This window comes from Heloderma suspectum, chromosome 4 (assembly GCF_057233095.1).
Source record: "Heloderma suspectum isolate Gila_16-S chromosome 4, 16-S_ref, whole genome shotgun sequence".
NCBI lineage: Eukaryota > Metazoa > Chordata > Lepidosauria > Squamata > Helodermatidae > Heloderma > Heloderma suspectum.
The window spans coordinates 64,304,599-64,318,990 of NC_139461.1; the positions used below are offsets into that span (position 1 = coordinate 64,304,599).

At 44.1% G+C, this 14,392-nt stretch overlaps 1 protein-coding gene across 5 annotated transcripts in view; it reads right to left on the reverse strand.

Moving 5' to 3' along the window:
• Positions 1-11,147, reverse strand: part of FAM110B (family with sequence similarity 110 member B) — a 110,306-nt gene extending 99,159 nt beyond the window's left edge. For 3 of the 5 annotated variants that reach the window (XM_084848062.1, XM_084848061.1, XM_084848060.1), the window contains exon 1: positions 10,700-10,968. The gene's annotated coding sequence lies outside the window, so the exon portion shown is untranslated. Of the gene's footprint in view, positions 1-10,699 lie in introns of all 5 variants that reach the window. The other 2 variants (XM_084848058.1, XM_084848059.1) reach the window with 1 other exon arrangement.
• Positions 11,148-14,392: the final 3,245 nt, after the last annotated feature.

Genomic DNA, 14,392 nt, shown 5'->3' on the forward strand with positions numbered 1-14,392 from the left:
AATACAAGCCACTCTAAAGATTTCCCATCCTTTCATGAAGTTTAGCTATTCAGAATTGATGACGACCCTTTGCTACTGTGATTCAAAGATAATCAGCACTGCATGGCAAACACCCTGTACAGACTTTCTGACTTTGGGATCTTAGACTGATCACCATGCCCTGAAGATGTAAAGGACCAAATGTGTATGTTCTATAAACACACGAATGGTTACCCTGAAACCCAACCAGGAATTAATGCAAAGTAGAGCTATAACTTGCTGTCCGACAACCAATGTTCCTTAATACCTAGGCTGGAAAACGTGAATTGATCTGAGACTACAGAAAGATGCTATTTTGCAGTGTCATTATTTGGGAGTCTAGAGACATCTTTGGATGTTGGCTTGAATAATGTTCTATAAAACATGGAGACTGTTCCATTCAAGATCCTGCCCTGCTCCCTACCACTCAAACTGCTTCCTATCAAGTCTTGCCTGCACTGAACCTTTAGCCACTCATGTGCATCCAGACTGTTAACTTAGAGAGACTTTGGGCAAGACACTGAACTATTTACCCAAAAGAACATATTAGTTATTCCTAGGTCACAATAATTAGAGCGCCGGTTTACTCCTAGCCACTATTATATCTGTTCTTCCTAAACAAGATTGAAATCACTGCTGCACTGAAAGAAAAGTTCAAAGGTATTTTGCCTTATTTGTGATCACTATAAGCTGCTCTGAGGGCCATTTTGACTGAAGAATGGGATACAAATGCTTTAAATAAAAGAAATAAATTCTAGAGTTATTTTTGTTCTCTGATCACAATACACTGCAATTTGTTAAAACCATTCTATAAAATACACACACACACACACACACTTTCCCTTCTCATTCTAGCATGCATCCAGAAGGATTTTACAGTAAGTAAGTAACATTTAGCAGCACACTGGAAATCTCCAAAGGAATGTCAGTAAAAATATAGTCACAGGTATTGCAATCTGATGAAAAACATAAAAAGCAGCAATCTTACAATACAGAAGTTGGCAATGGGGCTGAGTTGGGGGTTTACGAACCTGGAATCTACTAGAAAAAGTCACTGTGACAAACTAGAAAACCATCATGTTTACTACTTACCAAGGCCTGTCTTGTAGGAAAGTTTGGGAAAGGGGAGGGGGAGAGAGAGAGAGAGAAGCAAAGCAAATGTAAGATCAAAATACCCTGTATAGCTGATGGCAGAAAGTAACTTGATCCCTCAAGAAAATGAACGGGAAAAAGCAAGCCAAACAAAATATATGGACTGTGCAATTTTCTAGCAATTGTGAATCCTCAATGTATAGACCCAGGCTATCAGTAGGTCTCACCTAATCCAGTATGTTAAATGGCATCCTATTCACTAATTAGGGTCCCTCACAGCAAACACCTTGTGTCAGCAAAAGGCTAAGAATGCAGAACAGGCTAAGACAGCCTTCCCCAATCTGTTGCTCTCCAGATGTATTGGACTACAACTCCCAGCATCTCCCAGCCAAACCATCTCGGGAGCACCAGGTACGGGAAGGCTTGGTTAAGAACATTAACACAATAGTTCCTTTCACATACACCCCCCCCCCACATACACACACACACACACACACACACTCAATATTTACACCTTCATTCTGATAAGTAATGCAGTACCTATTCCAGTTACTGCAACCACATAGAAAATGGATTAAAGTGATCCTCGGTTCTAAAGACATTTATGCATTATGAAAAATGGTTAGCTTGTCAATGAGATTTCACAGACATTTCCCATGCATTTTGTCACTAGGAGCACTCAGCAGCTTGTGTATCTCATACCAAAGTCAGTCTTTATGTCATATAATAATTCCAAATTCTCCAGCAACATCCATACGGGAAACCCACAATACATTTTTATTCTAAGTCCTTGCCGTGTTAGGTAGAATCATCTCATTTTATTCTAGAAAAATAATGGACTCAAGCTTTTAAGGGACTCTGTTACCTGACACAGAAAAGCGGCAATGGAAAAAATAATAATGAGAAAAGTGTCTAATACTACAATCCTATGCATGTATATTAAAAATATGCATACTGCTTTTCATGGAACTTACTCCCAGGTATGTGTGTATAGGATTGCAGCCTTAAAGGGGAAGCATATAGTCACTTTAAACAGGGAGGAATTTAACATATTTAATTTAATGCTTATGTTTTAAAATTTTTAGACTTTAAGTTTCATGCTATACCTGAATGGTGTTGTTGTTGTTTTAAAATTCCTTCACAGATGAACTAATAACAATATCCTATATAGCCAACTACTATGGTTTATCAATGTCATTTATCAAAAGTCATTTATAAATGACTTTTCCATATCAACATAAAGCAAGTTTTTGTCATGTTCCTCATAGAAACATGGTTGCAAGCCATTGTAAAGTAAATATACAAGATTTGTCATCTACCTGCTTAAAGAATACTTAGGGCACAATCCTATCTAGGTTTAGACAGGAAAAAGTCCTACAATTCCCAGCATTCCCCAGCTAGCCTAGCTGGCTGGGGAATGCTGGGAGTTGTAGGACTTTTTTCTGTCTAAAACCTGCATACGACTGCACCCTTAGTCAACTGACTGGTCAAATTTGATCAAATACTGGACAAGTATTTAAAGCATGAATTTAGTAAGAGTATGCATGAGAGACTGATAGCAATTAAAAACTAAATCATAGAAAAGTAGGGTTGGAACGGTCCTACAAGACCATCAAGTCCAACCCCCTGCTCAGTGCAGGAATCCAAGTCAAAGTATCTCTGACAGATGGCTGTCCAGCCTCATCTTGAATGCCTCCAGTGTGGGAGAGCCCACTACCTCCCTAGGTCATTGGTTCCATTGTCGTATTGCTATAACAGTCAGGATGTTTGTCCTGATGTTCAGCTGGAATCTGGCTTCCTGTCATTTGAGCCCATTATTCCGTGTCCTGCACTCCAGGATGATGGAGATCTTGACCTTCTTCTCTGTGACAACCTTTCAAGTACTTGAAGAGCGCTATCATATCTCCCCTCAGTCTTCTCTTCTCAAGGCTAAACATGCCCAGTTCTTTCAGGCTCTCTTCATAGGGCTTTGTTTCCAGTCCCCTGATCATCTTTGTTGCCCTCCTCTGAACTCTCTCCAGTTTGTCTGCATCCTTCTTAAAATGTGGTGTCCAGAACTGGACACAGTACTCCAGATGAGGCCTAACAGTGCTGAGTAGAGGGGAACTAGTACTTCCCAGGATTTGGAAGCTATGCTTTTATTAATGCAGCCCAAAACAGCATTGGCCTTATTTGCAGCCACATCCCATGGTTGGCTCATATTCAGCTTGTGATCGACCACAATTCCAAGATCCTTCTCGCTTGTAGTGTTGTTGAGCCACGTATCCCCCATCTTGTAACTGTGCCTTTGGTTTCTTTTTCCTAGGTACAGAACTTGGCATCTATCCCTATTAAATGTCATTGTGTTGTTTTCTGCCCAGTGCTCCAGTCTATCAAGATCACTTTGAATTTTCTTTCTGTCTTCCAAAGTATTAGCTATCCTGCCCAATTTTGTGTCATCTGCAAATCTGATGAGCATTCCCTGCACCTCCTCCTCCAAGTCATTAATAAAAATGTTGAAGAGCACTGGCCCAGGACTGAGCCCTGCAGTACCCCGCTTGTTACCTCTCCCCAGTTTGAGAAGAAATAAGTTTGATAACAGTTGTTATCAAACAATGAAATTAAACCATAAATTATTCTAAGGAAATTTACTAATACTTCTAATGCAAATACAAATTAGATGCATGATACTGAAGAGAATTATTGGGACCAACAGGAAAATCCAAAGTAAAAAAAAAAAATTAAATAAAATACACAGTGCATATGAAACACACACATGTTATATGGAAGCTAGTTTTTAAATGTGGTGGTGGTGATCATAAGCAGTTAGAAGACCAACACAGGCATTTGGTTTTGCATTAACTTATTCAGATGCCTCAAGCACTTTTGTCATTGGTATCATCCATTCTCCACCATCTGTAACCAGAGACTAATCTTCATTGGCCATTAGATGTCAGCTTCCCAGTAATGGAGGATTCCTCAAGCTGACCAGTTCCATCCTCTATAAGCAACACCACATGGAAGTGTTAACAAGAATTTCTGCCCTTGCAACTGTACTGGACTAAAAGGAGTGCACAACCCTTTCGACTGCAATGAAGGAGCAAGTTGTATGGACTGATCTGCTGCGATCACACTTCACATCACTTTAGCAACCAAGTGGTCTACTTTTTCTCATTTTTTATTTACTACATTGCCACAATTGTTTCGTCATTTTAATATCCTTTAAAACTTTACAATATATAGTATAAGGCTATATATTAAGGCTGTAGACAATGACACGAAAGAAGCAAGCGGTGGCAGAGTATGGTGGCACTTCATATCAGGAAGCACAATGATGCAATAACAAAGCTTGGCTGCCATCTCCAAAAGGAGATTTTTGGATACATGGCCTATATTTTTCTGCTGTCAAACCAGTAGTCAATTGACTAACATCGCACTACTAACATAATTATTTAGATAGCAGGAGAACATATAAAAATAATACAGTTCCTATGTATTTGGGGGCATTTTTTCCTCACTAGGTGCTCCCTCTAAAGAAAAAACCCTCTCTTTGAAATCTGACCAGTTCGGGATCTATCTAAAAAGTTAGTCTGACAGAAGCCTAATTTCATGTAGTGTTGTGACAGATGTGGACCAGATTTGGGACACAGCAGACACCAGGCCTAGAGGAAGGAGCCTCGCGTTATTCATAAGAGGATGAGAACTTTTGACAGCCCCAAAATTAAGTCATAAATTTGTAATCTTTCTGGGCCAGGGTTGTAATAGCTTTTAAATATTATATTTTTAATCTTATGCTATTTTTAATATATGGTTTGTTAGCCACCTTGTGGAACATAACAGCAGAATACAAATATTTTAAATTAAATAAAAACCATCTGCAAATATTTTCTCTTCAGTAAACCCTAAACAGCTGTCCACTGGTCCTTTACAGAGTTACTTACCAGGCCTATTTTAAGTGAAGAAGAACTCCAAATATATGAAGTAACAACTTCCTTTGGATATGCAAGAGGCTCAGAACAAACCCATCCTGGTGAAGAATGCTACCTCCAGTATCAGAGGCAGTATGCCTATGTACACCAGTTGCTGGAGAACATGGGCAGGGGTGTGCTTTTGCTCTCATGGGTTTCCCATGGGCAGCTGGTTGGCCACTGTGTGAACAGAATGCTGGAGTAAATGGACCCTTGGTCTGATCCAGCATGGCTCTTCGTATGTTCTGAAGAATGACCAACTTTGTGCTAACTCAACAGTAATTTCATGAAAGGTTTGCTGTTCATAATACCTCCAGAAGTCAAATGCTTATTAACGTCAGGGTCTCTGCCTTATACTATATAATTTCCCTTGGTACCCATGAGAAATTTGAAAAACCACCAAGGCATTTTTGCTTCCATTGACACAAAACTTCTTAGAAAAAAAAGGCTACTCCAAATGTAACAACGTGGAGGACAGTGAAAAACATGTCTGTGTGGGGGATGATCCATACAGCAGGCAGCACATGAAATACTGGCATGGAAACTCAATTACACCAGTGGTTTTCAAACTTTCTATCTCCTGGTAGGACCCTTTTCTGCATCAATTCACCTGTCAGAGAATCCTTCCACATCTGCCACAGAACCCAAGTACATTGCCAAAGATTCTTTGTCTATCTGTCTTCCAGATGTGTTGGACCTCAATGGACAGCTGGGAATCTAAGATGACCCTGAGGCTGCAGACCTGGTCTTTCAAGGGTAGCCATACCCCATTCAACACCAGGTCAACATCCCCCAACCTCCTCTTGTCTCCCACCAAAAGTACCTCAGTCCTGAAGCTGAACCCTGACAAGACCGAGGTACTTTGGGTGGGAGACAAGAGGAGGCTGGGGGATGTTGACCTGGTGTTGAATGGGATACGGCTACCCTTGAAAGGCCAGGTCCGCAGCCTGGGTGTCATTTTAGACTCCCAGCTGTCCACGGAGGATCAGGTGTCAGCTGTGAGCCGGACAGCGCTGTACCAACTCCATCTGATACAGCGGCTGCGCCCCTTCCTTCCCAACTATCTGCTCCCATCGGTAGTACATGACCTGGTCTCCTCTCATTTAGACTACTGTAATGCACTTTATGTGGGGTTACCCTTAAAGATGGTTCAGAAGCTGCAGCTGGTACAGAACACGGCGGCTCGCCTGATTAAAGGCAGCTGCCAGCGAGATCACATCACTCCAGTGCTGAAGGAGTTGCACTGGTTACCAGTTGTTTTCCGGGCCAAATTCAAGGTGTTGGTTTTGACCTTTAAAACCCTATATAGTTCCAGCCCAGCCTATCTTAAGGAGCACCTCCAGCAACATCAGACAGGCCACTTAACAAGATCAGCCTTGGATGGCCTTCTCTCTGTCCCATTAGCCAGGACAGCTAGACTGGTGAGGACAAGGGAGAGGGCCTTCTCTGTGGTGGCCCCACTCTGTGGAACTCCCTCCCTAGGGAACTCCGCCATGCCCCCTCTTTAATGAGCTTCTGCCACGCATTAAAAAAGTGGTTGTTCAGGCAGGCATTTGGGGTGGGTTAGGGCATTTTTAGAAATATGATGTTTTTAATGTAGAATTTTATTGTTTTAAACTGTTTCTATTATTGTACATCGCCCAGAGTGGCTGGGTGACCAGCCAGATGGGCGATTAATAAACTTAATAAATAAATAAATAAATAAATTGAACTGCATGTCCCAAAATCCCCTAATGTGCTGCAGTCCAACACATTTGAAGGGTTCCAGGTAGGGTAAGGCTGGTGCATATTTTACGTCATGTACTTCGTTCATGGAGGCACTCACCATGCCTGTTGGCTCCCTCCATCATCCCATGTGAATGCAAAGTGTGTCTTATAACATGTCGAACATCTGCACTGCAAAGGAAGATCAATAATGGTGGAGAAGTTGTCTGTCAGAGAAGCTTGGGCACTTGTTACTGACCTTCTCATTGAGGAAACATTGAAAATCCCCCCACCCCACCCCACCCCAGCCACCATAATCCCTCAGAACAGAATTTTAAGAAGACTGCATGTTTGGGCTGGCACACACAATTAACAAGTTTTAAGCCTACTATATGGAGTGCCATCAAACAAAAAAAATTTTTCATAGCCTCTCCATGACAGCTGTTAATATCCAAGTAGTATTAATACTTACAGCTTTTCCTAAATATTTTACAGAATCATAAGAGTTGGAGGGATCCTTGTCCACCATCTAGACCATTATGCCATTCTGCCCCCCACCCCCATTCTAACAGGTTGAAATCCTGTCATAAGATGTAGCTACTGGCAATTAAGAGCTTTAACCTACACCATGCTGGCATTTTTTTGTATTTTTGGTTCCACCCTTTTGCCTTTGGCCCAGCCCACTACTGGACTGAGGCCCCTGAGAGCTTCTCCGAAACTGAATTTGACTCTTGGATTGAAAGAGGTTCCCCAGACGAACCACTTCGCAGTGCTTGAAGCAGGAAATCCAAAGCTAGAGTGCCTCTGAACAGATGGCTGTCCAACCTCTGCTTGAAGTCCTCCAGTAAGGGAAAGCCCACCAGCCACCTAGGTAACTGGCTCCATTGTTGAACAGCTCTTCTCATGAAAACGTTTGTCTTAATGTTCAACTGAAATTTAACCTTCTGTAACTTAAGCCAATTCGATCTCATTCTGCCCTCTGGGGCAACAGAGAATAAGCTTGTGCCCTCTTTTATGTGGCATCATTCAGGATTTTGAGGAGTGCTATCATGTCCCATTCCTCTCTCCCCCATTTGATCTTTTTCAGGCTAAACATACCCACTTGCTTCTATCCTTCTTCATAGCACTTGTTTTCCATACTGTTGACCAACATTGTTGCCCTCCTCTGAATACTTTCCAAATTGTGTACATCCTTTGTATAGTGTGGTTCCCAGAACTGGACACAGTACTCCAGGTGATGTATGATGAGTGCAGAATAAAGTGAAATTATGGCTTGGAAATTATAGTTCTATTAATGGCTTGGAAATCATGGTTCTATTAATGGAGTCTAAAATCGCATTTGTCTTTTTTGCAGCTTCATCACACCACTGACTCATGTTCAGCTTGTGATCGACTACAATCCTGAGATTTTTTCCATGTGTGCTACTGCCAAGCCAAGTGTTCCCCATCCTATACCTGTGCTATTTAAGCATACATGCAGAACTTTGTATTGTCTCCACTGAGTTTCATTTGCTAATTTGACCTGGTTTTCCATTTCATCAAGGTGATTTTGAATATTATTCTTGTCTTCTGAGGTCTTGCCTGTCTTCCAATTTTGTATCATCTGCAAAATTTGATTAAGATCCCATCCAACCCATCATCTAAGTCACTGAAAAAATGTTGAAGAGTACCAGGCCTAAGACAGAGCCATGTGGCACCCCACTCAAAACCTCCATCGGATTTGATTAGGAACCACTGATGAGCATTCTCTGACTACAGTTTTCCAACTAGCTGTGAATTGACCTGACAGTACTGTCATCTAGCCTGATTTAACCACTTTGCCAACCAAAGTATTGTGGGGGGCAGAAGTCATTATAATAACCATGAGAGGTAAGCCATTATTCTCACCCCCATATTATAGATGGAAGACTGAAGACAAGAGAAAGTATTTTTAGTAACCTTCAGACTGATCTGAAATTTGAACTAGGAACTCCCCAGATTATAAATTACACTCTTGATCACCATGCTATACCCGCTCTGGGATGGGACAGAGAAGATCCAGCAATACTGACATTACAAGGACTTGCAACAAGAAGATAAAACTACAAGGATTCAAGAAGTCAGGCAGGCATCAGTGGTGGATATTTTCAGTACAGGAGAGCCTCTCTCAGGAATTTGGACTTAGATCCTCTTCTAGATCCATGCCAACACTAGAATTCCACTATACTACCTTAACCTAGTTTTATAAAGTTGCAACTGCTATTCCAGTTCCATAACAGGTGCACATTAACCATGAAAATGCAGTTGTATTCTGACAACATCATCCTATTTATGTTCACTTGGAAGCAAGTCTCGGTGTGTCCAACAGGACTTATTTCTAGGTAAATATATAGCCTAAAATACTTCTAAGGGCTATTGAACCAAGGACATTAAAGCTGCAATCATAAACATACTTACAAGAGATTAAGCACCACTGATCGCTGTGGGACTTTCTTCTAAGTAAACACAAATAAGGGTCGCCCTGCACAATGAAAAAGGAGAACTCCACACGCACACACCTCAAAGTGGCAATACAGCTTGTTCCTATACATATGTATTCCAAAGTAACCCGCACTGGAGCTGAAGACAGATCAACATCTTAAATCGTGGTACTATTGCTTCCAACACACTGTCACTATTTGTTTTCAAGTGAGACAATATGTGTTCAAAGCACTTCTGCCACAACTAGAATATCTGTGCACCTGTCTTCACCCCAAACTCAGTAGTTCCTCAGTAAGCACTGCATCTTCAGGATGCGAAGTTTCTAGCAGCAACAGCTTTGAAGTAGACATCAGGATCCCAATATATGTTCTTCAGCTTCACATGCAGAACAAACAGCAACCTCTACAAAGGACAGATGTACATCTCTACAAGATGCTTTGACTTAGATTCCTACACTGAGCAGAGGGTTGGACTCGATGGTCTTATAGGCACCTTCCAACCCTACTATTCTATGATTGTCCTCCTGGGTGTCTTGTTGCTTTCTTTTCTCCCAGAAATTCTCCCACCTCTAAAGGTCTGGGAGGAAACAAGATACTCTCCCTATATAGATATAACAAAGAGTCTTGCAGCACCTTACAGACTGACACATTTATTCTGGCATAAGCTTCCGTGGACACTGTCTGCTTCATCAGACACAGGAAGCGTTAACCTCAAATTGGCAGATTTCAGGTTAACACATCACGCCTCGAATGAAGCGGACAGCGTCCACGAAAGCTTACGCTGGAATAAATGTGTCAGTCTTTAAGGTGCCACAAGACTCTTTGTTGCCTTTGCTGCAACAGACTAACATGGCTACCCCTCTTGAAATTGTCTATAGAGGGGGCACATCTTGTGTGTGCGTCTGTGCGTGCACGCTCATAGGGGTGTGTGTCTGTGTGTACACAGACACACACACACACACACACACACAGACGACCCCTCCTCCTCCTCCTCCTCGTCCCTGCAGTATAAACCCAGTTTTCCGTCTCCCCAGCAAGCCCAAGGGGAACTTCCCCCTCCCGCTTCTACAGCTATCCAAGTGCCTCCCTCCCGCAGCGCTTAGAAGAGCTAACAAAACAACCCCCCGCCCCGCTCTTCCTTATGAGGAGGGGGCACGGTCCAGGTGGTGGTGGCTGGCGCATGCACAATACACGCCCCCCGGCTCCCGCTCCCTCCCCAAAGGGGAGCCTTCCACAGACTCGGCGGTGGAGTGGCGGCGGCGGCGCTTGCCTGGACGCCCGTGCTTATGGCTGTTGCTACAAAGCAGACGCGCCAATCAGAGGTCGCAAGGGGGAGGGGGGAGCTGAGTCGGAGCTGTAGCAGATGCTCCAGACACGGAGCGCGACAGACCCGCGCCCCCGCCCCCAGGTCCGCGCGCGCCCTTCCGCCACGGCCACCCGCCCGGAGACGCGAGGCGGCTCCCCTCTCAGCAGCCTTACCTGCCCCGCGTCGGTCTCCTCCTCCGAGGGACCCGCCAAGCCCCGCGCGCGCAGACGCCGGCTTGCCCAGGGGCGCGACAGGGGAGGGCCGGCCAGCCAGCCTCAGGCGGCGAAGAGGGGCCGGCGCCGCCGCCGCTCGGCTCGCTACGCCGTCCCGGCTGCACGCGCGCGGCGGGGCTCCCCGCGCGCATTGAATGAAACTCCCACGACCGTGTCGCCGCCGCCGCCGCCGCTGCCACAGCTGCTAGCGGCGCCGAGCTCCGTCTCTCCCACTGGCTGGCCAACGCAGAGGGGAGTCGCAGGAAGGCGGCCGCCTCGTCGCCACCGACGGCCTTCCGGGGTCGCCCCGGAGGCTGCGAGAAGCCCCGCACGCGCCTCGGCCTCGAAGCCTTGGCAGAGCGCCGCTCGGCCGTGAGGATTCGGCGTTCCTGCCTTCCCCTCGGCGCGCTCGGCCCCCTTGGCTCGGGATGGTTTGGTCCAGGCTGAAATGGGGAAGGGGGCGGGGCGGGGGATGCCGCCTCCGCCGCTCTCGCACACAATAGGCTTGAATCGGCCTCCTCGAGGTAGCGGAGCGAGCGGCTCTTCGTCTCCTCCCCCCTTTTAAAGGCAATGTTCTGGGTCTGGACCAACGCGTGCGAAGAGAGCGCAGCCAGCGAATGCAGGCGGCCAAATAAGTTCGCGTGAAGGCAGGGAAAAGGTGTCCGAGCCCCTAAAAATGGTGGCGGAGGAGATGTGTGAGGATGCGCCCTGCTGCAGTAGGTGTTATTTCAGCAGCGCCTAGGCTGTGCAAAGTGCTTTCCAAGCCCTTGCCTTTGCAGGAGAACTAGTAGCCCATGCTTCTGTGTGTGTTTGCTCAGAAGTAATTGCTACCCAGTTCAAGGACGTTTTCTCTCCGGCAGAAATGTATAGGATTGCACCCCTCGTGTGGCTTGAACCCGTCCAGAAAATAGGCTGTGACGCTACTTAAAAACTTGCCTCAGGACGAAGGTTGTACTAACGCTGGGTTTTAATAAAATTACTATAATAAACAAGACGATTTAGACTCTTATGAATGACTGGCAGACAGTCATCTCATTTCTAAGTAAAGAGCCAGTGAAAGGTTTTCCTGAGAAACGGATGTCATTTGGATCAGATATACGTAAAGTATAAGTAAATTAATAGTGCAATCCTATACATGTCTACTCAGAACTAAGTCCCACTGAGTTCAATGGAGCTTACTCCCAGTAAGTGGGTATAGGTGTGCAGTAAGTACCGTTATAACTATATACACACTCTCATAATGATAATTATATATGGGCTCTCCCATGATCTACCATGTTTCAGTCCGTACATTGGTCATTATGTTTTCCTTAACAATTGGATGAAAGTGATTTCTTCCTTTTCAATTACAATGTTTTTAAAAGGGGTTCTTTGTTCTGTAGTGCATAAACAGAATTGACACACAGCACAAATAAAGAGGCTCAAATGCTTATGGGGGGGCACATATGAAAAGTCTGGTTTAAAACAACAACTAAGAGTATTCAGTGAATTCATAAATTTGAGTTTTATTGTCTCTAACTGAAATCCTGTACTCTGAGACTAGAGTTGCACTCCTGTATGCATTTACCTGTGAGTAGGCCTCATTGAGCTTAATGGGGCTCATATCTAAACACGCATGCAAATTGTGCTGTTAAATTGTTTTTAATCCACTAGTTTTGTGGCTTAGGTTAAAAAGTGTTTGGGGGTTTGTTTTTTTTGGTCTTCCTGATAAAGTTAAATAATACTATTAATAATGTCATTGTCTTCAGTGTTGCTACAGAATCAGGACCCTGTGTTTTTTTTTTATGGAAGAGTTGGAAAGACCTCAAACCCCTTCAAAAGTATAATTTCTTACTTTTTTTTTAACCCACTGTAACAAATCCATTTTATTCAAGAGCTTTTTCAAAGGTCACATCAAGCTTGTCATACCTGGGCATCCTCCACTTACTGTAGTGTTTCCCTTACGATACTCTGTATGGCTTCATTTTGACCACTGCATGGAAGCAAATGCAAATGATGACAAATTCCAGAAACCCACTGCCAAACAGCAGACATTCCTATGATACAGATTCACGCATCAAGTCTTGTAACAAACCACCATGCCAGCTTTATCGTTCTATCTTACCTGGCAATAGTTTTACTCAAGTTAATAACATTCATCTGCACATCATCCAACATCACGCGCTAGCACCTGTCAGCCCTTTGCCATTTACAGAGACCAAACAGGACAGTACCTTCATCCAGTAAGTCGTATGGATACATGCCAGGAAGAGTGCATGGTACCAAGAAGCCTGTCAACATCCATTGACACCATTGGCTTGATTAAACCCCAAATGAGCAAGATTAATTTTAGGATGTCTAGCATAGTATTATGAGTGCACTGGCCTTAGGTTACCTAAGGGAAGCTACTTTCTTTCAGACCCAGCCCTCTTTTCCCCCTGTCTGCAGTACGGGAATAATAATACTGAGTTTGGGTTGCTTTAAAAATGACTGGGATAATGTATGTGAGACACTTTGAATATTCCAAAGCACTAAAGTGTTAAGTACAAGTAGCAGTGCACTCCTGATTCCAGTATTGAAAACAACAACGCACCAATATTTCCATTACCTTTAGGTCTCATCTTGATAATGTGTGGTTTCTTCACTATGCCCAGAACCAATATTTGTTTATATACCCACTGAGCATTTTATGCATCTGACGAAATAAACGTGGTGTTTGGAAAGTTCATGTTGCAAAATACAAGTAACAGCGCAATCATAGCAACATAGTGTTGTTTGTTGGAGGAGGTTAGGATTTGACAGAGGAGCCCTTCTGTGCCTGCCAGAAGCTCGTGGGCAGAAAGTTAGTGTTGGTGGTGCTCTCACCAGCAGTAGCTGGCCTAAGGTCCTAAAATGGTGCATAGCTGGGGCAGGGAAGAGCCAGCTTTGAATCCACTGGATCCATAGCTACTCCGTTTCCCAAGAGGAATCCAATCCTGGATTTCCCTGGATTTCAAAGGGGTTAAAATTTCCTTGGAACCCAATCCTGGATTAAAAGGGCATTAGACAAATTCATGGAGGAGAAAGCTATCAATGGCTACTGGTCCTGATTTGTATATGCTAACTATAGTATCCAAGGCACTATGCTTCTGTACACCAGTTGCTGGGGAACATGGGTGGAGGGTGCTGTTGCATTCGTGTCCTGCTTGTGTGTTTCCTGTGGGCAGCTGTTTGGCCACTGTGTGAACAGAATGCTGGACAAGATGGACCCTTCGTCTGATCCAGCAGGGCTTTTCTATCTATGTTCTTAAATTTAGCCTACTCTAGTCTGAAAAAAACAAACAAACCCACACACACCTCCTTCCCTCGCCAATACAACTCATCAGGGCTTAGAACTGAGTGGTAGATTGGCTGCTTCGCTTCTTCTGAACTCCACTTAGGCTTGCTCTGCCTGACTTTAAGGTATTTCAGAACTGTACAGAGCTGTCTTTCTCTGCAAGTTCTCCACAGCCTCTTTGCCACCTGCTCAGAATTTGCTGCCTCTTTCTGCTTGGTCTAGGAATTGGGTGGAACAGGGAGGGGGCGGATGCTTTGTCAGAATTTGCTATGCTATTTTCTTTTACTCCTTATCCTGCTGAGTCCACTGAGGTAGCAGAGAAGGCATCCCAATTTACCCAGTCAGAGAGGACTACCCAG